Source organism: Equus przewalskii, unplaced genomic scaffold, assembly GCF_037783145.1.
Source record: "Equus przewalskii isolate Varuska unplaced genomic scaffold, EquPr2 contig_R2086, whole genome shotgun sequence".
Taxonomy (NCBI): Eukaryota; Metazoa; Chordata; class Mammalia; order Perissodactyla; family Equidae; genus Equus; species Equus przewalskii.
In genome coordinates, this window is record NW_027228686.1 from 42,599 (window position 1) to 63,897 (window position 21,299).

Consider the following 21,299-nt stretch of genomic DNA (forward strand, 5'->3'; position numbering starts at 1 on the left):
CCTGGACAGTCTGGAACCACCTGCCGGCCAATCCTGAACCACCTGCCAAGCACAACGGAACAACCTGCCAGACACGCCAAAATCACCTGCGTGTTATGCCAGAACCACTTGGAGGACTCTCTGGGATGACCTGCCGGGCATGCCGGAACCACCTCTCAGACGTGCCAGAACCATGTGGCAGACAGTCCGGAATCACCTGTTGGTCATGCGCAACCACGTCTGAGACGTACCAGAACCACATGCCGTGCAGGCTGGAACCACCTACCGGACAGACCGGAATCACCTTTCGGGCATGCCGGAACCACCTGTCAGATGTGCCAGAAACACGTGCCGGAGATGCCAGAAGCACCTGCCAAGCACGTTGGAACCACCTGCTCAACTCGCCTGAACCACCTGCCGGAAATGCCAAAATCACCTGCCGACTATGCCAGAACCACTTGGCGAACACTCCGGAATCACTTGCCGGGCATGCAGGAACCACCTCTCACACATGCCAGAACCCCGTGCCAATGACCCCGGAAGCACCAGCCGAGCACGCCGGAACCACCTGCTCTACTCGCCTGAACCACCTGCCGGACACGCCAAAATCACCTGCCTGCTACACCAGCACCACTTCGGGGACAAGCCGGAATCACGTGAGGGGCATGGCGGCACAGCCTCTCAGACTGAACCTCGTGCCGGACACCACAGAAACACCTGCTGGACAGACCGGAACCACCTGCCGGACACGCCGGAACCACCGGCTCAACCCGCCGGAACGACCGCTGGACATGCAAAATCACCTGCCGGCTACGCCGGAAACACTTGGCGAACACTCCGCAATCACCTGTCGGGCATGCCGGAACCACCTCTCAGATATGCCAGAACCACGTGCCAATGATCCCGGAAGCACCTGCCGAGCACGCCGGAACCACCTGCTCGACTCGCCAGAACCACCTGCCGGACACGCAAAAATCACCTGCCGGCTACGCCAGAATCAGTTGGTGAACACTTTGGAATCACCTGCTAGGCTTGTTGGAACCACCTGCCAGTCATGCCAAAATCACATGCCAACTACGCCAGAACCGCTTGGCGGACACTGCGGAAACACCTGTCGGGCCGGCTGGAACCACATCTCAGACGTGCCAGAAACGTGTTCATGAGATGCTGGAACCACACCCCGAACAGACGGATACCACCTGCCAGAACCGCCTGAACCACCTGCTGAGCACGCCGGAACCACCTGCTCGACTCACCGGTGCCACCTCGCTGACACGCCAAAATCACCTGCTGGGTATGCCAGAACCACTTGGCGGACACTCCGGAATCATCTGCCGGACATGCCGGAACCAGCTCTCAGACACACCAGAACCAAGTGCCGGAGACGCCGGAAGCACCTGCCGAGCATGCCGGAGCCACCTGCTCGACTCGCCAGGAACACCTGACGGACACGCCAAAATCACCTGCCGGCTACGCCAGAAGCACCTTGCGGACACTACGGAATCACCTGCCGCGCATGCCGGAACCACCTCTCAGACGTGCCGGAAGCACGTGCCAGACACGCCGGAAACACCTACCGGACAGACCGGAACCACCTGCCAAGAACGCCGGAGCCACCTGTTCGACTCGCTGGAACCACCTGCCGGACAGGCCAATATCAACTGCTGGCTATGCCAGAACCACCTGGGGGACAGTCCGGGATCACCTGCCAGCCATGGCGGAACCACCTCTCAGACGTACCAGAACCACCTGCCGGAGAACCTGGAAACACGTCCTGGACAGACTGGAACCACGTGACGGCCATGCCTGAACCACCTGCCGAGCACGGCGGAACCACCTGCCCGACACGCCAAAATCACCTGCGGGCTACGCCAGAACCACTTGGGCGACTCTCCGAAATGACCTGCCGGGCATGTTGGAACCACCTCTCAGACGTGCCAGAAGCACGTGGCGGACAGTCCGGAATCACCTGTTGGGCATACGCAACCACCTCTGAGACGTACCAGAACCACGTGCCGTGCACGCCGGAACCACCTACCGGACAGACCGGAATCAAGTTTTGGGCATGCCGGAACCACCAGTCAGATGTGCCAGAAACACGTGCCGGAGACGCCGGAAGCACCTGCCGAGCACGTCGCAACCACCTGCTCAACTCGCCTGAACCACCTGCCGGACACGCCAAAATCACCTGCCCGCTACACCAGCACCACTTCGGGGACAAGCCGGAATCACGTGAGGGGCATGCCGGCACAGCCTCTCAGACTGAACCTCGTGCCGGACACCACAGAACCACCTGCCGGACAGACCGGAACCACCTGCCGGACACGCCAAAACCACCGGCTCGACCCGCCGGAACGACCGCTGGACATGCAAAATCACCTGCCGGCTACGCCGGAAACACTTGGCGAACACTCCGGAAACACCTGCCGGGCATGCCGGAACCACCTCTCAGACGTGCCAGAACCATGTGGCGGACAGTCCGGAATCACCTGTTGGGCATGCGCAACCACCTCTGAGACGTACCAGAACCACATGCCGTGCAGGCTGGAACCACCTACCGGACAGACCGGAATCACCTTTCGGGCATGCCGGAACCACCTGTCAGATGTGCCAGAAACACGTGCCGGAGACGCCGGAAGCACCTGCCAAGCACGTTGGAACCACCTGCTCAACTCGCCTGAACCACCTGCCGGACTTGCCAAAATCACCTGCCGACTATGCCAGAACCACTTGGCGGACACTTCGGAATCACCTGCCAGCCATGGCGGAACCACCTCTCAGACGTACCAGAACCACCTGCCGGAGAAGCTGAAAACACGTCCTGGACAGACTGGAACCACGTGACGGCCATGCCTGAACCACCTGCCGAGCACGGCGGAACCACCTGCCGGACACGCCAAAATCAGCTGCGGGCTACGCCAGAACCACTTCGGGGACAAGCCGGAATCACGTGAGGGGAATGCCGGCACAGCCTCTCAGACTAAACCTCGTGCCGGACACCACAGAACCACCTGCCGGACAGACCGGAACCACCTGCCGGACACGCCGGAACCACCGGCTCGACCCGCCGGAACGACCGCTGGACATGCAAAATCACCTGCCGGCTACGCCGCAAACACTTGGCGAACACTCCGGAATCACCTGCCGGGCATGCCGGAACCACCTCTCAGATATGCCAGAACCACGTGCCAATGACCCCGGAACCACCTGCCAAGCACGCCGGAACCACCTGCTCGACTCGCCAGAACCACCTGCCGGACACGCAAAAATCACCTGCCGGCTACGCCACAACCAGTTGGGGAACACTTCGCAATCACCTGCCGGGCTTGCTGGAACCACCTGCCGGTCATGCCAAAATCACCTGCCAACTACGCCAGTACCACTTGGCGGACACTGTGGAAACACCTGTCGGGCCGGCCGGAACCACATCTCAGACGTGCCAGAACCATGTGCATGAGATGCTGGAACCACACCCCGAACAGACGGAAAACACCTGCCAGACCCGTCTGAACAACCTGCCGAGCACGCCGGACCACCTGCTCGACTCGCCGGAACCACCTACCTGACATGCCCAAATCACCAGCCGGGTATGCCAGAACCACTTGGCGGACACTCCGGAATCATCTGCCGGACATGCCGGAACCAGCTCTCAGACACACCAGAACCACGTGCCGGAGACGCCGGAAGCACCTGCCGAGCATGCTGGAGCCACCTGCTCGACTCGCCAGAAACACCACCCGGACACGCCAAAATCACCTGCCGGGTACGCCAGAACCACCTGGCGGACACTCCGAAACCACCTGTCGCGCATGCCGGAACCACCTCTCAGACGTGCCGGAATCACGTGCCGGACACGCCGGAATCACCTATCGGACAGACCGGAACCACCTGCCGAGCACGCCGGAGCCACCTGTTCGACTCGCTGGAACCACCTGCCAGACAGGCCAATATCAACTGCTGGCTATGCCAGAACCACCTGGGGGACGGTCCGGAATCACCTGCCAGCCATGGCGGAACCACCTCTCAGACGTACCAGAACCACCTGCCGGAGAAGCTGGAAACACGTCCTGGACAGTCTGGAACCACCTGCCGGCCAAGCCTGAACCACCTGCCAAGCACAACGGAACAACCTGCCAGACACGCCAAAATCACCTGCGTGTTATGCCACAACCACTTGGAGGACTCTCTGGGATGACCTGCCGGGCATGCCGGAACCACCTCTCAGACGTGCCAGAACCATGTGGCGGACAGTCCGGAATCACCTGTTGGGCATGCGCAACCACCTCTGAGACGTACCAGAACCACATGCCGTGCAGGCTGGAACCACCTACCGGACAGACCGGAATCACCTTTCGGGCATGCCGGAACCACCTGTCAGATGTGCCAGAAACACGTGCCGGAGACGCCGGAAGCACCTGCCAAGCACGTTGGAACCACCTGCTCAACTCGCCTGAACCACCTGCCGGACTTGCCAAAATCACCTGCCGACTATGCCAGAACCACTTGGCGGACACTTCGGAATCACCTGCCAGCCATGGCGGAACCACCTCTCAGACGTACCAGAACCACCTGCCGGAGAAGCTGGAAACACGTCCTGGACAGACTGGAACCACGTGACGGCCATGCCTGAACCACCTGCCGAGCACGGCGGAACCACCTGCCGGACACGCCAAAATCAGCTGCGGGCTACGGCAGAACCACTTCGGGGACAAGCCGGAATCACGTGAGGGGAATGCCGGCACAGCCTCTCAGACTAAACCTCGTGCCGGACACCACAGAACCACCTGCCGGACAGACCGGAACAACCTGCCGGACACGCCGGAACCACCGGCTCGACCCGCCGGAACGACCGCTGGACATGCAAAATCACCTGCCGGCTACGCCGCAAACACTTGGCGAACACTCCGGAATCACCTGCCGGGCATGCCGGAACCACCTCTCAGATATGCCAGAACCACGTGCCAATGACCCCGGAACCACCTGCCAAGCACGCCGGAACCACCTGCTCGACTCGCCAGAACCACCTGCCGGACACGCAAAAATCACCTGCCGGCTACGCCACAACCAGTTGGGGAACACTTCGCAATCACCTGCCGGGCTTGCTGGAACCACCTGCCGGTCATGCCAAAATCACCTGCCAACTACGCCAGTACCACTTGGCGGACACTGTGGAAACACCTGTCGGGCCGGCCGGAACCACATCTCAGACGTGCCAGAACCATGTGCATGAGATGCTGGAACCACACCCCGAACAGACGGAAAACACCTGCCAGACCCGTCTGAACAACCTGCCGAGCACGCCGGACCACCTGCTCGACTCGCCGGAACCACCTACCTGACATGCCCAAATCACCAGCCGGGTATGCCAGAACCACTTGGCGGACACTCCGGAATCATCTGCCGGACATGCCGGAACCAGCTCTCAGACACACCAGAACCAAGTGCCGGAGACGCCGGAAGCACCTGCCGAGCATGCCGGAGCCACCTGCTCGACTCGCCAGGAACACCTGACGGACACGCCAAAATCACCTGCCGGCTACGCCAGAAGCACCTTGCGGACACTACGGAATCACCTGCCGCGCATGCCGGAACCACCTCTCAGACGTGCCGGAAGCACGTGCCAGACACGCCGGAAACACCTACCGGACAGACCGGAACCACCTGCCAAGAACGCCGGAGCCACCTGTTCGACTCGCTGGAACCACCTGCCGGACAGGCCAATATCAACTGCTGGCTATGCCAGAACCACCTGGGGGACAGTCCGGGATCACCTGCCAGCCATGGCGGAACCACCTCTCAGACGTACCAGAACCACCTGCCGGAGAACCTGGAAACACGTCCTGGACAGACTGGAACCACGTGACGGCCATGCCTGAACCACCTGCCGAGCACGGCGGAACCACCTGCCCGACACGCCAAAATCACCTGCGGGCTACGCCAGAACCACTTGGGCGACTCTCCGAAATGACCTGCCGGGCATGTTGGAACCACCTCTCAGACGTGCCAGAAGCACGTGGCGGACAGTCCGGAATCACCTGTTGGGCATACGCAACCACCTCTGAGACGTACCAGAACCACGTGCCGTGCACGCCGGAACCACCTACCGGACAGACCGGAATCAAGTTTTGGGCATGCCGGAACCACCAGTCAGATGTGCCAGAAACACGTGCCGGAGACGCCGGAAGCACCTGCCGAGCACGTCGCAACCACCTGCTCAACTCGCCTGAACCACCTGCCGGACACGCCAAAATCACCTGCCCGCTACACCAGCACCACTTCGGGGACAAGCCGGAATCACGTGAGGGGCATGCCGGCACAGCCTCTCAGACTGAACCTCGTGCCGGACACCACAGAACCACCTGCCGGACAGACCGGAACCACCTGCCGGACACGCCAAAACCACCGGCTCGACCCGCCGGAACGACCGCTGGACATGCAAAATCACCTGCCGGCTACGCCGGAAACACTTGGCGAACACTCCGGAAACACCTGCCGGGCATGCCGGAACCACCTCTCAGACGTGCCAGAACCATGTGGCGGACAGTCCGGAATCACATGTTGGGCATGCGCAACCACCTCTGAGACGTACCAGAACCACATGCCGTGCAGGCTGGAACCACCTACCGGACAGACCGGAATCACCTTTCGGGCATGCCGGAACCACCTGTCAGATGTGCCAGAAACACGTGCCGGAGACGCCGGAAGCACCTGCCAAGCACGTTGGAACCACCTGCTCAACTCGCCTGAACCACCTGCCGGACTTGCCAAAATCACCTGCCGACTATGCCAGAACCACTTGGCGGACACTTCGGAATCACCTGCCAGCCATGGCGGAACCACCTCTCAGACGTACCAGAACCACCTGCCGGAGAAGCTGAAAACACGTCCTGGACAGACTGGAACCACGTGACGGCCATGCCTGAACCACCTGCCGAGCACGGCGGAACCACCTGCCGGACACGCCAAAATCAGCTGCGGGCTACGCCAGAACCACTTCGGGGACAAGCCGGAATCACGTGAGGGGAATGCCGGCACAGCCTCTCAGACTAAACCTCGTGCCGGACACCACAGAACCACCTGCCGGACAGACCGGAACCACCTGCCGGACACGCCGGAACCACCGGCTCGACCCGCCGGAACGACCGCTGGACATGCAAAATCACCTGCCGGCTACGCCGCAAACACTTGGCGAACACTCCGGAATCACCTGCCGGGCATGCCGGAACCACCTCTCAGATATGCCAGAACCACGTGCCAATGACCCCGGAACCACCTGCCAAGCACGCCGGAACCACCTGCTCGACTCGCCAGAACCACCTGCCGGACACGCAAAAATCACCTGCCGGCTACGCCACAACCAGTTGGGGAACACTTCGCAATCACCTGCCGGGCTTGCTGGAACCACCTGCCGGTCATGCCAAAATCACCTGCCAACTACGCCAGTACCACTTGGCGGACACTGTGGAAACACCTGTCGGGCCGGCCGGAACCACATCTCAGACGTGCCAGAACCATGTGCATGAGATGCTGGAACCACACCCCGAACAGACGGAAAACACCTGCCAGACCCGTCTGAACAACCTGCCGAGCACGCCGGACCACCTGCTCGACTCGCCGGAACCACCTACCTGACATGCCCAAATCACCAGCCGGGTATGCCAGAACCACTTGGCGGACACTCCGGAATCATCTGCCGGACATGCCGGAACCAGCTCTCAGACACACCAGAACCACGTGCCGGAGACGCCGGAAGCACCTGCCGAGCATGCTGGAGCCACCTGCTCGACTCGCCAGAAACACCACCCGGACACGCCAAAATCACCTGCCGGGTACGCCAGAACCACCTGGCGGACACTCCGAAACCACCTGTCGCGCATGCCGGAACCACCTCTCAGACGTGCCGGAATCACGTGCCGGACACGCCGGAATCACCTATCGGACAGACCGGAACCACCTGCCGAGCACGCCGGAGCCACCTGTTCGACTCGCTGGAACCACCTGCCGGACAGGCCAATATCAACTGCTGGCTATGCCAGAACCACCTGGGGGACGGTCCGGAATCACCTGCCAGCCATGGCGGAACCACCTCTCAGACGTACCAGAACCACCTGCCGGAGAAGCTGGAAACACGTCCTGGACAGTCTGGAACCACCTGCCGGCCAAGCCTGAACCACCTGCCAAGCACAACGGAACAACCTGCCAGACACGCCAAAATCACCTGCGTGTTATGCCACAACCACTTGGAGGACTCTCTGGGATGACCTGCCGGGCATGCTGGAACCACCTCTCAGACGTGCCAGAACCATGTGGCGGACAGTCCGGAATCACCTGTTGGGCATGCGCAACCACCTCTGAGACGTACCAGAACCACATGCCGTGCAGGCTGGAACCACCTACCGGACAGACCGGAATCACCTTTCGGGCATGCCGGAACCACCTGTCAGATGTGCCAGAAACACGTGCCGGAGACGCCGGAAGCACCTGCCAAGCACGTTGGAACCACCTGCTCAACTCGCCTGAACCACCTGCCGGACTTGCCAAAATCACCTGCCGACTATGCCAGAACCACTTGGCGGACACTTCGGAATCACCTGCCAGCCATGGCGGAACCACCTCTCAGACGTACCAGAACCACCTGCCGGAGAAGCTGGAAACACGTCCTGGACAGACTGGAACCACGTGACGGCCATGCCTGAACCACCTGCCGAGCACGGCGGAACCACCTGCCGGACACGCCAAAATCAGCTGCGGGCTACGGCAGAACCACTTCGGGGACAAGCCGGAATCACGTGAGGGGAATGCCGGCACAGCCTCTCAGACTAAACCTCGTGCCGGACACCACAGAACCACCTGCCGGACAGACCGGAACAACCTGCCGGACACGCCGGAACCACCGGCTCGACCCGCCGGAACGACCGCTGGACATGCAAAATCACCTGCCGGCTACGCCGCAAACACTTGGCGAACACTCCGGAATCACCTGCCGGGCATGCCGGAACCACCTCTCAGATATGCCAGAACCACGTGCCAATGACCCCGGAACCACCTGCCAAGCACGCCGGAACCACCTGCTCGACTCGCCAGAACCACCTGCCGGACACGCAAAAATCACCTGCCGGCTACGCCACAACCAGTTGGGGAACACTTCGCAATCACCTGCCGGGCTTGCTGGAACCACCTGCCGGTCATGCCAAAATCACCTGCCAACTACGCCAGTACCACTTGGCGGACACTGTGGAAACACCTGTCGGGCCGGCCGGAACCACATCTCAGACGTGCCAGAACCATGTGCATGAGATGCTGGAACCACACCCCGAACAGACGGAAAACACCTGCCAGACCCGTCTGAACAACCTGCCGAGCACGCCGGACCACCTGCTCGACTCGCCGGAACCACCTACCTGACATGCCCAAATCACCAGCCGGGTATGCCAGAACCACTTGGCGGACACTCCGGAATCATCTGCCGGACATGCCGGAACCAGCTCTCAGACACACCAGAACCAAGTGCCGGAGACGCCGGAAGCACCTGCCGAGCATGCCGGAGCCACCTGCTCGACTCGCCAGGAACACCTGACGGACACGCCAAAATCACCTGCCGGCTACGCCAGAAGCACCTTGCGGACACTACGGAATCACCTGCCGCGCATGCCGGAACCACCTCTCAGACGTGCCGGAAGCACGTGCCAGACACGCCGGAAACACCTACCGGACAGACCGGAACCACCTGCCAAGAACGCCGGAGCCACCTGTTCGACTCGCTGGAACCACCTGCCGGACAGGCCAATATCAACTGCTGGCTATGCCAGAACCACCTGGGGGACAGTCCGGGATCACCTGCCAGCCATGGCGGAACCACCTCTCAGACGTACCAGAACCACCTGCCGGAGAACCTGGAAACACGTCCTGGACAGACTGGAACCACGTGACGGCCATGCCTGAACCACCTGCCGAGCACGGCGGAACCACCTGCCCGACACGCCAAAATCACCTGCGGGCTACGCCAGAACCACTTGGGCGACTCTCCGAAATGACCTGCCGGGCATGTTGGAACCACCTCTCAGACGTGCCAGAAGCACGTGGCGGACAGTCCGGAATCACCTGTTGGGCATACGCAACCACCTCTGAGACGTACCAGAACCACGTGCCGTGCACGCCGGAACCACCTACCGGACAGACCGGAATCAAGTTTTGGGCATGCCGGAACCACCAGTCAGATGTGCCAGAAACACGTGCCGGAGACGCCGGAAGCACCTGCCGAGCACGTCGCAACCACCTGCTCAACTCGCCTGAACCACCTGCCGGACACGCCAAAATCACCTGCCCGCTACACCAGCACCACTTCGGGGACAAGCCGGAATCACGTGAGGGGCATGCCGGCACAGCCTCTCAGACTGAACCTCGTGCCGGACACCACAGAACCACCTGCCGGACAGACCGGAACCACCTGCCGGACACGCCAAAACCACCGGCTCGACCCGCCGGAACGACCGCTGGACATGCAAAATCACCTGCCGGCTACGCCGGAAACACTTGGCGAACACTCCGGAAACACCTGCCGGGCATGCCGGAACCACCTCTCAGACGTGCCAGAACCATGTGGCGGACAGTCCGGAATCACCTGTTGGGCATGCGCAACCACCTCTGAGACGTACCAGAACCACATGCCGTGCAGGCTGGAACCACCTACCGGACAGACCGGAATCACCTTTCGGGCATGCCGGAACCACCTGTCAGATGTGCCAGAAACACGTGCCGGAGACGCCGGAAGCACCTGCCAAGCACGTTGGAACCACCTGCTCAACTCGCCTGAACCACCTGCCGGACTTGCCAAAATCACCTGCCGACTATGCCAGAACCACTTGGCGGACACTTCGGAATCACCTGCCAGCCATGGCGGAACCACCTCTCAGACGTACCAGAACCACCTGCCGGAGAAGCTGAAAACACGTCCTGGACAGACTGGAACCACGTGACGGCCATGCCTGAACCACCTGCCGAGCACGGCGGAACCACCTGCCGGACACGCCAAAATCAGCTGCGGGCTACGCCAGAACCACTTCGGGGACAAGCCGGAATCACGTGAGGGGAATGCCGGCACAGCCTCTCAGACTAAACCTCGTGCCGGACACCACAGAACCACCTGCCGGACAGACCGGAACCACCTGCCGGACACGCCGGAACCACCGGCTCGACCCGCCGGAACGACCGCTGGACATGCAAAATCACCTGCCGGCTACGCCGCAAACACTTGGCGAACACTCCGGAATCACCTGCCGGGCATGCCGGAACCACCTCTCAGATATGCCAGAACCACGTGCCAATGACCCCGGAACCACCTGCCAAGCACGCCGGAACCACCTGCTCGACTCGCCAGAACCACCTGCCGGACACGCAAAAATCACCTGCCGGCTACGCCACAACCAGTTGGGGAACACTTCGCAATCACCTGCCGGGCTTGCTGGAACCACCTGCCGGTCATGCCAAAATCACCTGCCAACTACGCCAGTACCACTTGGCGGACACTGTGGAAACACCTGTCGGGCCGGCCGGAACCACATCTCAGACGTGCCAGAACCATGTGCATGAGATGCTGGAACCACACCCCGAACAGACGGAAAACACCTGCCAGACCCGTCTGAACAACCTGCCGAGCACGCCGGACCACCTGCTCGACTCGCCGGAACCACCTACCTGACATGCCCAAATCACCAGCCGGGTATGCCAGAACCACTTGGCGGACACTCCGGAATCATCTGCCGGACATGCCGGAACCAGCTCTCAGACACACCAGAACCACGTGCCGGAGACGCCGGAAGCACCTGCCGAGCATGCTGGAGCCACCTGCTCGACTCGCCAGAAACACCACCCGGACACGCCAAAATCACCTGCCGGGTACGCCAGAACCACCTGGCGGACACTCCGAAACCACCTGTCGCGCATGCCGGAACCACCTCTCAGACGTGCCGGAATCACGTGCCGGACACGCCGGAATCACCTATCGGACAGACCGGAACCACCTGCCGAGCACGCCGGAGCCACCTGTTCGACTCGCTGGAACCACCTGCCGGACAGGCCAATATCAACTGCTGGCTATGCCAGAACCACCTGGGGGACGGTCCGGAATCACCTGCCAGCCATGGCGGAACCACCTCTCAGACGTACCAGAACCACCTGCCGGAGAAGCTGGAAACACGTCCTGGACAGTCTGGAACCACCTGCCGGCCAAGCCTGAACCACCTGCCAAGCACAACGGAACAACCTGCCAGACACGCCAAAATCACCTGCGTGTTATGCCACAACCACTTGGAGGACTCTCTGGGATGACCTGCCGGGCATGCCGGAACCACCTCTCAGACGTGCCAGAACCATGTGGCGGACAGTCCGGAATCACCTGTTGGGCATGCGCAACCACCTCTGAGACGTACCAGAACCACATGCCGTGCAGGCTGGAACCACCTACCGGACAGACCGGAATCACCTTTCGGGCATGCCGGAACCACCTGTCAGATGTGCCAGAAACACGTGCCGGAGACGCCGGAAGCACCTGCCAAGCACGTTGGAACCACCTGCTCAACTCGCCTGAACCACCTGCCGGACTTGCCAAAATCACCTGCCGACTATGCCAGAACCACTTGGCGGACACTTCGGAATCACCTGCCAGCCATGGCGGAACCACCTCTCAGACGTACCAGAACCACCTGCCGGAGAAGCTGGAAACACGTCCTGGACAGACTGGAACCACGTGACGGCCATGCCTGAACCACCTGCCGAGCACGGCGGAACCACCTGCCGGACACGCCAAAATCAGCTGCGGGCTACGCCAGAACCACTTCGGGGACAAGCCGGAATCACGTGAGGGGAATGCCGGCACAGCCTCTCAGACTAAACCTCGTGCCGGACACCACAGAACCACCTGCCGGACAGACCGGAACAACCTGCCGGACACGCCGGAACCACCGGCTCGACCCGCCGGAACGACCGCTGGACATGCAAAATCACCTGCCGGCTACGCCGCAAACACTTGGCGAACACTCCGGAATCACCTGCCGGGCATGCCGGAACCACCTCTCAGATATGCCAGAACCACGTGCCAATGACCCCGGAACCACCTGCCAAGCACGCCGGAACCACCTGCTCGACTCGCCAGAACCACCTGCCGGACACGCAAAAATCACCTGCCGGCTACGCCACAACCAGTTGGGGAACACTTCGCAATCACCTGCCGGGCTTGCTGGAACCACCTGCCGGTCATGCCAAAATCACCTGCCAACTACGCCAGTACCACTTGGCGGACACTGTGGAAACACCTGTCGGGCCGGCCGGAACCACATCTCAGACGTGCCAGAACCATGTGCATGAGATGCTGGAACCACACCCCGAACAGACGGAAAACACCTGCCAGACCCGTCTGAACAACCTGCCGAGCACGCCGGACCACCTGCTCGACTCGCCGGAACCACCTACCTGACATGCCCAAATCACCAGCCGGGTATGCCAGAACCACTTGGCGGACACTCCGGAATCATCTGCCGGACATGCCGGAACCAGCTCTCAGACACACCAGAACCACGTGCCGGAGACGCCGGAAGCACCTGCCGAGCATGCTGGAGCCACCTGCTCGACTCGCCAGAAACACCACCCGGACACGCCAAAATCACCTGCCGGGTACGCCAGAACCACCTGGCGGACACTCCGAAACCACCTGTCGCGCATGCCGGAACCACCTCTCAGACGTGCCGGAATCACGTGCCGGACACGCCGGAATCACCTATCGGACAGACCGGAACCACCTGCCGAGCACGCCGGAGCCACCTGTTCGACTCGCTGGAACCACCTGCCGGACAGGCCAATATCAACTGCTGGCTATGCCAGAACCACCTGGGGGACGGTCCGGAATCACCTGCCAGCCATGGCGGAACCACCTCTCAGACGTACCAGAACCACCTGCCGGAGAAGCTGGAAACACGTCCTCGACAGTCTGGAACCACCTGCCGGCCAAGCCTGAACCACCTGCCAAGCACAACGGAACAACCTGCCAGACACGCCAAAATCACCTGCGTGTTATGCCAGAACCACTTGGAGGACTCTCTGGGATGACCTGCCGGGCATGCCGGAACCACCTCTCAGACGTGCCAGAACCATGTGGCGGACAGTCCGGAATCACCTGTTGGGCATGCGCAACCACCTCTGAGACGTACCAGAACCACATGCCGTGCAGGCTGGAACCACCTACCGGACAGACCGGAATCACCTTTCGGGCATGCCGGAACCACCTGTCAGATGTGCCAGAAACACGTGCCGGAGACGCCGGAAGCACCTGCCAAGCACGTTGGAACCACCTGCTCAACTCGCCTGAACCACCTGCCGGACATGCCAAAATCACCTGCCGACTATGCCAGAACCACTTGGCGAACACTCCGGAATCACTTGCCGGGCATGCAGGAACCACCTCTCACACATGCCAGAACACCGTGCCAATGACCCCGGAAGCACCAGCCGAGCACGCCGGAACCACCTGCTCGACTCGCCAGAACAGCTGCCGATCACGCAAAAATCACCTGCCGGCTACGCCACAACCAGTTCGTGAACACTTTGGAATCACCTGCCAGGCTTGCTGTAACCACCTGCCAGTCATGCCAAAATCACCTGCCAACTACGCCAGAACCGCTTGGCGGACACTGCGGAAACACCTGTCGGGCCGGCTGGAACCACATCTCAGACGTGCCAGAAACGTGTTCATGAGATGCTGGAACCACACCCCGAACAGACGGATACCACCTGCCAGAACCGCCTGAACCACCTGCTGAGCACCCCGGAACCACCTGCTCGACTCACCGGTACCACCTCCCTGACACGCCAAAATCACCTGCTGGGTATGCCAGAACCACTTGGCGGACACTCCGGAATCATCTGCCGGACATGCCGGAACCAGCTCTCAGACACACCAGAACCAAGTGCCGGAGACGCCGGAAGCACCTGCCGAGCATACCGGAGCCACCTGCTCGACTCGCCAGAAACACCTGCCGGACACGCCAAAATCACCTGCCGGGTATGCCAGAACCACCTGGCGGACACTCCGGAATCACCTGCCGCGCATGACGGAACCACCTCTCAGACGTGCCGGAAGCACGTGCCAGACACGCCGGAAACACCTACCGGACAGACCGGAACCACCTGCCAAGAACGCCGGAGCCACCTGTTCGACTCGCTGGAACCACCTGCCGGACAGGCCAATATCAACTGCTGGCTATGCCAGAACCACCTGGGGGACAGTCCGGGATCACCTGCCAGCCATGGCGGAACCACCTCTCAGACGTACCAGAACCACCTGCCGGAGAAGCTGGAAACACATCCTGGACAGACTGGAACCACGTGACGGCCATGCCTGAACCACCTGCCGAGCACGGCGGAACCACCTGCCGGACACGCCAAAATCACCTGCGGGCTACGCCAGAACCACTTGGACCACTCTCCGAAATGACCTGCCGGGCATGTTGGAACCACCTCTCAGACGTGCCAGAAGCACGTGGCGGACAGTCCGGAATCACCTGTTGGGCATACGCAACCACCTCTGAGACGTACCAGAACCATGTGCCGTGCACGCCGGAACCACCTAACGGACAGACCGGAATCAACCTTTGGGCATGCCGGAACCACCAGTCAGATGTGCCAGAAACACGTGCCGGAGACGCCGGAAGCACCTGCCGAGCACGTTGCAACCACCTGCTCAACTCGCCTGAACCACCTGCCGGACACGCCAAATCACCTGCCCGCTACACCAGCACCACTTCGGGGACAAGCCGGAATCACGTGAGGGGCATGCCGGCACAGCCTCTCAGACTGAACCTCGTGCCGGACACCACAGAACCACCTGCCGGACAGACCGGAACCACCTGCCGGACACGCCGGAACCACCGGCTCGTCCCGCCGGAACGACCGCTGGACATGCAAAATCACCAGCCGGCTACGCCGGAAACACGTATCGAACACTCCGGAATCACCTGCCGGGCATGCCAGAACCACCTCTCAGATATGCCAGAACCACGTGCCAATGACCCCGGAAGCACCTGCCGAGCACGCCGGAACCACCTGCTCGACTCGCCAGAACCACCTGCCGGACACGCAAAAATCACCTGCCGGCTACGCCACAACCAGTTGGGGAACACTTCGGAATCACCTGCCGGGCTTGCTGGAACCACCTGTCGGTCATGCCAAAATCACCTGCCAACTACGCCAGTACCACTTGGCGGACACTGTGGAAACACCTGTCGGGCCGGACGGAACCGCATCTCAGACGTGCCAGAACCATGTGCATGAGATGCTGGAACCACACCCCCAACAGACGGAAAACACCTGCCAGACCCGTCTGAACAACCTGCCGAGCACGCCGGAGCCACCTACCTGACATGCCCAAATCACCAGCCGGGTATGCCAGAACCACTTGGCGGACACTCCGGAATCATCTGCCGGAAATGCCGGAACCAGCTCTCAGACACACCAGAACAACGTGCCGGAGACGCCGGAAGCATTTGCCGAGAATGCCGGAGCCACCTGCTCGACTCGCCAGAAACACCTGCCGGACACGCCAAAATCAACTGCCGGGTACGCCAGAACCACCTGGCGGACACTCCGAAATCACCTGTCGCGCATGTCGGAACCACCTCTCAGACGTGCCGGAAGCACGTGCCGGACACGCCGGAATCACCTACCGGACAGACCGGAACCACCTGCCGAGCACGCCGGAGCCACCTGTTCGACTCGCTGGAACCACCTGCCGGACAGGCCAATATCAACTGCTGGCTATGCCAGAACCACCTGCGGGACGGTCCGGAATCACCTGCCAGCCATGGCGGAACCACCTCTCAGACGTACCAGAACCACCTGCCGGAGAAGCTGGAAACACGTCCTGGACAGTCTGGAACCACCTGCCGGCCAAGCCTGAACCACCTGCCAAGCACAACGGAAAAACCTGCCAGACACGCCAAAATCACCTGCGTGTTATGCCAGAACCACTTGGAGGACTCTCTGGGATGACCTGCCTGGCATGCCGTTACCACCTCTCAGACGTACCAGAACCATGTGGCGGACAGTCCGGAATCACCTGTTGGGCATGCGCAACCACCTCTGAGACGTACCAGAACCACAAGCCGTGCAGGCTGGAACCACCTACCGGACAGACCGGAATCACCTTTCGGGCATGCCGGAACCACCTGTCAGATGTGCCAGAAACACGTGCCGGAGACGCCGGAAGCACCTGCCAAGCACGTTGGAACCACCTGCTCAACTCGCCTGAACCACCTGCCGGACATGCCAAAATCACCTGCCGACTATGCCAGAACCACTTGGCGAACACTCCGGAATCACTTGCCGGGCATGCCGGAACCACCTCTCACACATGCCAGAACCCCGTGCCAATGACCCCGGAAGCACCAGCCGAGCACGCCGGAACCACCTGCTCGACTCGCCAGAACCACCTGCCGGACACGCAAAAATCACCTGCCGGCTACGCCACAACCAGTTGGGGAACACTTCGGAATCACCTGCCGGGCTTGCTGGAACCACCTGCCGGTCATGCCAAAATCACCTGCCAACTACGCCAGTACCACTTGGCGGACACTGTGGAAACACCTGTCGGGCCGGCCGGAACCACATCTCAGACGTGCCAGAACCATGTGCATGATATGCTGGAACCACAACCCGAACAGACGGAAAACACCTGCCAGACCCGTCTGAACAACCTGCCGAGCACGCCGGAGCCACCTACCTGACATGCCCAAATCACCAGCCGGGTATGCCAGAACCACTTGGCGGACACTCCGGAATCATCTGCCGGACATGCCGGAACCAGCTCTCAGACACACCACAACCACGTGCCGGAGACGCCGGAAGCACCTGCCGAGCATGCCGGAGCCACCTGCTCGACTCGCCAGAAACACCTGCCGGACACGCCAAAATCACCTGCCGGGTACGCCAGAACCACCTGGCGGACACTCCGAAACCACCCGTCGCGCATGCCGGAACCACCTCTCAGACGTGCCGGAAGCACGTGCCGGACACGCCGGAATCACCTACCGGACAGACCGGAACCACCTGCCGAGCACGCCGGAACCACCTGTTGGACTCGCTGGAACCACCTGCCGGAGAAGCTGGAAACACGTCCTGGACAGTCTGGAACCACCTGCCGGCCAAGCCTGAACCACCTGCCAAGCACAACGGAACAACCTGCCAGACAAGCCAAAATCACCTGCGTGTTATGCCACAACCACTTGGAGGACTCTCTGGGATGACCTGCCGGGCATGCCGGAACCACCTCTCAGACGTGCCAGAACCATGTGGCGGACAGTCCGGAATCACCTGTTGGGCATGCGCAACCACCCCTGAGACGTACCAGAACCACATGCCGTGCAGGCTGGAACCACCTACCGGACAGACCGGAATCACCTTTCGGGCATGCCGGAACCACCTGTCAGATGTGCCAGAAACACGTGAGAGAGATGCCGGAAGCACCTGCCAAGCACTTTGGAACCGCCTGCTCAACTCGCCTGAACCACCTGCCGGACATGCCAAAATCACCTGCCGACTATGCCAGAACCACTTGGCGAACACTCCGGAATCACTTGCCGGGCATGCAGGAACCACCTCTCAGACATGCCAGAACCCCGTGCCAATGACCCCGGAAGCACCAGCCGAGCACGCCGGTACCACCTGCTCGACCCGCCAGAACCACATGCCGGACACGCAAAAATCACCTGCCGGCTACGCCACAACCAGTTGGTGAACACTTTGGAATCACCTGCCAGGCTTGCTGGAACCACCTGCCGGACACACCAAAATCACCTGCCTGCTACACCAGCACCACTTCGGGGACAAGCCGGAATCACGTGAGGGGCATGGCGGCACAGCCTCTCAGACTGAACCTCGTGCCGGACACCACAGAAACACCTGCCGGACAGACCGGAACCACGTGCCGGACACGCCGGCACCACCGGCTCAACCCGCCGGAACGACCGCTGGACATGCAAAATCACCTGCCGGCTACGCCGGAAACACTTGGCGAACACTCCGCAATCACCTGTCGGGCATGCCGGAACCACCTCTCAGATATGCCAGAACCACGTGCCAATGATCCCGGAAGCACCTGCCGAGCACGCCGGAACCACCTGCTCGACTCGCCAGAACCACCTGCCAGACACGCAAAAATCACCTGCCGGCTACGCCAGAATCAGTTGGTGAACACTTTGGAATCACCTGCTAGGCTTGTTGGAACCACCTGCCAGTCATGCCAAAATCACATGCCAACTACGCCAGAACCGCTTGGCGGACACTGCGGAAACACCTGTCGGGCCGGCTGGAACCACATCTCAGACGTGCCAGAAACGTGTTCATGAGATGCTGGAACCACACCCCGAACAGACGGATACCACCTGCCAGAACCGCCTGAACCACCTGCTGAGCATGCCGGAACCACCTGCTCGACTCACCGGTGCCACCTCCCTGACACGCCAAAATCACCTGCTGGGTATGCCAGAACCACTTGGCGGACACTCCGGAATCATCTGCCGGACATGCCGGAACCAGCTCTCAGACACACCAGAACCAAGTGCCGGAGACGCCGGAAGCACCTGCCGAGCATGCCGGAGCCACCTGCTCGACTCGCCAGGAACACCTGACGGACACGCCAAAATCACCTGCCGGCTACGCCAGAAGCACCTTGCGGACACTACGGAATCACCTGCCGCGCATGCCGGAACCACCTCTCAGACGTGCCGGAAGCACGTGCCAGACACGCCGGAAACACCTACCGGACAGACCGGAACCACCTGCCAAGAACGCCGGAGCCACCTGTTCGACTCGCTGGAACCACCTGCCGGACAGGCCAATATCAACTGCTGGCTATGCCAGAACCACCTGGGGGACAGTCCGGGATCACCTGCCAGCCATGGCGGAACCACCTCTCAGACGTACCAGAACCACCTGCCGGAGAACCTGGAAACACGTCCTGGACAGACTGGAACCACGTGACGGCCATACCTGAACCACCTGCGGAGCACGGCGGAACCACCTGCCCGACACGCCAAAGTCACCTGCGGGCTACGCCAGAACCACTTGGACGACTCTCCGAAATGACCTGCCGGGCATGTTGGAACCACCTCTCAGACGTGCCAGAAGCACGTGGCGGACAGTCCGGAATCACCTGTTGGGCATACGCAACCACCTCTGAGACGTACCAGAACCACGTGCCGTGCACGCCGGAACCACCTACCGGACAGACCGGAATCAAGTTTTGGGCATGCCGGAACCACCAGTCAGATGTGCCAGAAACACGTGCCGGAGACGCCGGAAGCACCTGCCGAGCACGTCGCAACCACCTGCTCAACTCGCCTGAACCACCTGCCGGACACGCCAAAATCACCTGCCCGCTACACCAGCACCACTTCGGGGACAAGCCGGAATCACGTGAGGGGCATGCCGGCACAGCCTCTCAGACTGAACCTCGTGCCGGACACCACAGAAACACCTGCCGGACAGACCGGAACCACCTGCCGGACACGCCGGAACCACCGGCTCGACCCGCCGGAACGACCCCTGGACAGGCAAAATCTCCTGCCGGCTACGCCGGAAACACTTGGCGAACACTCCGGAATCACCTACCAGGCATGCCGGAACCACCTCTCAGATATGCCAGAACCACGTGCCAATGACCCCGGAAGCACCTGCCGAGCACGCCGGAACCACCTGCTCGACTCGCCAGAACCACCTGCCGGACACGCAAAAATCACCTGCCGGCTACGCCACAACCAGTTGGGGAACACTTCGGAATCACCTGCCGGGCTTGCTGGAACCACCTGCCGGTCATGCCAAAATCACCTGCCAACTACGCCAGTACCACTTGGCGGACACTGCGGAAACACCTGTCGGGCCGGCCGGAACCACATCTCAGACGTGCCAGAACCATGTGCATGAGATGCTGGAACCACACCCCGAACAGACGGAAAACACCTGCCAGACCCGTCTGAACAACCTGCCGAGCACGCCGGAGCCACCTACCTGACATGCCCAAATCACCAGCCGGGTATGCCAGAACCACTTGGCGGACACTCCGGAATCATCTGCCGGACATGCCGGAACCAGCTCTCAGACACACCAGAACCACGTGCCGGAGACGCCGGAAGGACCTGCCGAGCATGCCGGAGCCACCTGCTCGACTCGCCAGAAACACCTGCCGGACACGCCAAAATCACCTGCCGGGTACGCCAGAACCACCTGGCGGACACTCCGAAATCACCTGTCGCGCATGCCGGAACCACCTCTCAGAC